Below are 4611 nucleotides of genomic sequence, written 5' to 3'. Positions count from 1 at the left end.
CTTAATTAGCAACTCCATTGTGACGAAATTTTTGTTACGCAATAATGTACACGAGTGTAAACAGCAGACGGCATCATTTGTGTATTTTGTTTACTTGCACAGCGACGGGCCAAACACAATAACGTTCAGTAATAATGTGAAAAAAAGCACACGTGGCACAGCTTTGAAACGAAGCGGTTGTAAATACGGTAAAACACAACAGGAATATAGAAAGAAAAGTAATAGAAAAAATTGATATAAATGAGTCGAAAAAGGTCGAAGTATTTCAGTTCGACAACAAAAATTGTCATGTTTTATTTAAGTAAATTTAGTCACAGTCAGCGTTTTCAACATATTTTATGACACTTCACAGATTATTGTGACACAAAAAAACTAGCCATACAGCTTTTTATTGGTATCATAACTAACAAATTTAACAACCACATTACATTGGTTTCAGAACTTGTTCATTTAAACATCTTTCTTGAATTTTTGTGAACAGACTATTAATTGTATTTTAGTTTCTTGACTGCTATAATTGCTGCTTGCTGGAAAATAGCTTATAATTTCTTTTTTAAGTGCAAAACGCCTTCAAGCTTTAAAATTTACAACACTCTCACTTAAATTTAAACCATATTATTAAATCTTGTGCTTCCTTTTTCCAACCAAAATGAATCATGAAGTTATAGTTTGGGCATGATAATTGATAGCTTCTTCCTTAATCCCAAATGATAACTAAGAAACTGTTTTTCTATTTAGTATTCTAGTTCTAGCACTGCAAGTGCAAGTCTTTTGGAAATATTGGTGTTCCCCAGAAAAATTGGCATCTTTTTCAGTGTTAAAAAGAACTGTTTTGCCTTAGAAGGAATCATGGAAACAGCAAAAAGGATTTTTCATCCTAGTAATTTAACTTGTCAAAACATCAACTCTAGATTAATTATTTTCAAAGTAATCATGGACATCAGATCTACAGAAACATTTTCATTTGAGTAACTAGCTTTTCTTTGTCAACAATAGGATGTGCTTGGTGTCACTACTATCTTGTCTGTAGAATGTTCATTCTTAAGAAACACTTCCTGTGAAGCAATTTAGCAGCTACTGTTTAGACTTTAGACAAACAGTACATGTCCATTATATCAATACACATGATTGCACTTGGTTGCAAATACTGTCCACATGGTGTGTTAAGAAATCCACACTTTAAATTGTCTTCACTCTTTTTTTGTCTTCATTTCAAAATTCCTGTTGCTTGCAGTTGTTTGTTCTGCATTTGATATTTCCTGAATTTCAGTGAGGCATTTAACTTCACAGTCACAAATTTAATTTTTCTTTGGTAGCATTAGGAACTAAAACTGAGTATTTCTTGTTGTTGCTTATTCCTGCATGACATTTGAGTAGCAGATTTTTTGTCCCATACTTTCATAAATCTTTTTAATTCAGTTATTTATTATAAAGGTTAATTGTGACTTTAAAAGGTGTTAGATGACCTTTTTTCTTTTTCAAGGTGTTAGATACACTTATTCAATTCAATGATAACTGTAAAAACTGAAACCCACTTACAGTCATCTTAAAAAGTCACGACTAACAGTCAAACAATAAATTTAATGATAGCAAAATAATTATTTAACTGCACTCACTGTCGAACTTAAAAACACAGTACACGGGTTTGGCTTTGGAGCTCACTGACGCGAAGCAGACAACACAACTAGCGCTACGTCACGGGAGGGGCTGCGCGAGCCACATCCGCCTGTCGCCTATTTCGCCCGGCATGTAGCTTTTCCAAGTGCGCATGCGCACAACTGAAAACGTCACGAAACTGGAGCTGCAGCTCCGCCATAGATAACTTATTATTATTATTATGGTAAGCACTTTTTTCCAAGGAATGCAGCCTGACTACCATGAATAAAAATGTACGCATTATGACGTCACATACCGTTGTAAACAAACTGGCGCCAGTTTGTGTTCTTGGTTTTAGGTAGGTAAGTTATATTGTGTACGCTCTCAAAAGGAGTTTGAGGTACTTATTAAACATTAAATGCGTATAAACACTCCCATATAAAAGATTCAATGTTAGGGTTGATTCTGATGAAGTTTTGCTCCTACTCGTGAACTTCACTGTCCTGTTTTTTTAATATATGTACTCGAACTATTTTATTCAACATCGAATTTTTAACACAGTTGGGAGACCCAGCCATATTGCGACTTAAATGACTAACAAAACGGAACTGTTCTCCCTTTTTAAATGGAAACTTTTTCTGAGAAACGAAGACCACAAAGCTGTGCAAATGCCTTTTTATTTTTGGTATAAACTCCACCCAGAACCTACTACACCATACACAATGTTTTGATCACGCATTAATATCCTAACAACACAGTTTACTGGCTAGTTTGAAGCAAACATGTTTGCGATTTTCTTAAAAAAGCATTTAATCATACAATTGTAATTACAGAAGCCATATTTTTGTTTTAAACAAAAAAATCCATGTTTCACATTCTCTTTCACATTTCTGTTTTGTAACATTTTACTGTTTGTGCCAGTGCATTGCAAAAGGCTGTTTTATTCATAAATTAAACACACATAAAATATGAGTCCTTTAGTTATATGGAGTACAAGCCTGTGACTGTCATTAAAAAGGCAAATTAGGTAATCATATTGATTTTGAAATTGTATTGTAAATGAATCAATAAACAAACATCAGTTTTTCAAAAACTTCAGAAAGAAAATAAGGAATATTTATTTTTATTACAATATTAAACTGAAAGTATACAATTTGATTGAAATAGGTACAGTAAAATTTGACCGTAGTGAGAAGGTTTTTACCAACAAAAATACCAAAAACACATTTGCTGAAAGATGTGGCAGGTTTGTCAATTAGAACAAAAACCTCAAGTTATTGGTATATTTAGCTCCTGATGTTAATTAAACCTTAACTGAGTCTTCCTCACAAAATGTAAAAATAACCCAATAGTACCAAGAAAAAAATCTGCACTCAGCATGCATAAAAACAGCTTCCATTATATAAACTATCTTCAAATGTCATTTGTGGTAAATATCATACAAGAAAAAAAAATGTTTGTACTACTGTATTCGACAACCAAGTTCTAATTGGTTGGAGAAATGATTAATTTATCAATGGGTAATAACCAACACCCAGACAATATGTAATCTTTATTCTGACTGCCTGTAGAATGTAGACCAGTGGTTCTTAACCTTTTTTTCTTTTTTTTGCACCCCCCTGGGTTTCTTAATTATATAGAATAGATCTAACCAACCTTAATGATTCAGCATCCCCGCACCCCCTAGGAACAGTTCTCACACCCCTTGGGGGTACGAGAACCCTTGGTTAAGAACCCCTGATGTAGACATTGCTAAAGAAATACTAAACCTTTTCAACAAAAATAAAACTACCATGGCAACAGATTTACATATTGTATGAGCAATAAATTTTGTACATTGGAAGAAAATTTAGTATAGCCATATACACTGCAAAAATACCTGCGCACAATTATCAGCCCGATAACACAGGCGTGCATGCTGGAGATTTTATGTGAGAGTGGGTTGCACAGAAAGAAAGTGTACTGCAAGTCTGCAACCAACAAAATCTGTATTAGAAAATAGAAAAAAAATGTTTTTAAGTATTTCTAGAAGTTGCACTTTTTTCAGTCATAAACACCATGCACTCACTGGATGACAATAGTAACTGACCAAATTTTTTGTTGATGCTATCATCTTGTGTAAACATCACCTCATTGCAAGAAGCATCTTTTACTGGTTTATGAGATCTGTTTATAAATTCAGAATCAATATTGATGTAAAAACCTGAACTTTCTAAAATAGTAACTAAAAAGTAAGTTTCTTCGAGGAACACAGTATGTACTATTTTTAGTGATTATTCATTTTTTAAGGCAAGGGTCTTTGGTTAACTGACATTTTTAATGAAGCAATTCCTTTTTAAAATAGGGTTTTTTTCTGTTAACTTGTGAAGTTTCTGTGACACAAAAAAAATGTTTGTGTTCTGCCATCTGATACCAATAAACAAGTATCGGTTAAAGTCATTTCGTTGGCAAATACTGTTTGAGACCAGAAATGTGACTCTACGAGGTGAAATTTCTTGCTCTAACGTACATCTGTACCAATTTATAGAAAAATATTAGGCTCGGATAGTCTTTTTATTTGTTTCGTAACATTGGCATAGCGATGTGTGCATTTGTATATGGGCGACCTACGTAAACAAGTATCGGTTAAAGTCATTTCGTTGGCAAATACTGTTTGAGACCAGAAATGTGACTCTACGAGGTGAAACTTCTTGCTCTAACGTACATCTGTACCAATTTATAGAAAAATATTAGGCTCGGATAGTCTTTTTATTTGTTTCGTAACATTGGCTTAGCGATGTATGCATTTGTATATGGGCGACCTACGTAAACAAGTATCGGTTAAAGTCATTTCGTTGGCAAATACTGTTTGAGACCAGAAATGTGACTCTACGAGGTGAAATTTCTTGCTCTAATGTACATCTGTACCAATTTATAGAAAAATATTAGGCTCGGAATGTCTTTTTATTTGATCGTAACATTGGCTTACCGATGTATGCATTTGTATATGGGCGACCTACGTAAACAAGTATCGGT

At 33.6% G+C, this 4611-nt stretch overlaps 1 long non-coding RNA gene across 1 annotated transcript; it reads right to left on the bottom strand.

Annotated features, from left to right (window-relative positions):
* Positions 1–2256: 2256 nt before the first annotated feature.
* Positions 2257–4004, bottom strand: LOC145205274 (uncharacterized). Its single transcript, XR_013853624.1, has 2 exons — positions 3665–4004; positions 2257–3582 (listed from the first exon to the last, which is right to left on the bottom strand). It is a non-coding gene; the product is annotated as an uncharacterized LOC145205274 (long non-coding RNA).
* Positions 4005–4611: the final 607 nt, after the last annotated feature.

This window comes from Phallusia mammillata, chromosome 8 (genome assembly GCF_965637545.1).
Source record: "Phallusia mammillata chromosome 8, kaPhaMamm4.hap1.1, whole genome shotgun sequence".
NCBI classification, from domain to species: Eukaryota; Metazoa; Chordata; class Ascidiacea; order Phlebobranchia; family Ascidiidae; genus Phallusia; species Phallusia mammillata.
Note: the sequence above shows the minus strand (reverse complement) of the source record. Positions and strands in the feature narration are given on the sequence as shown.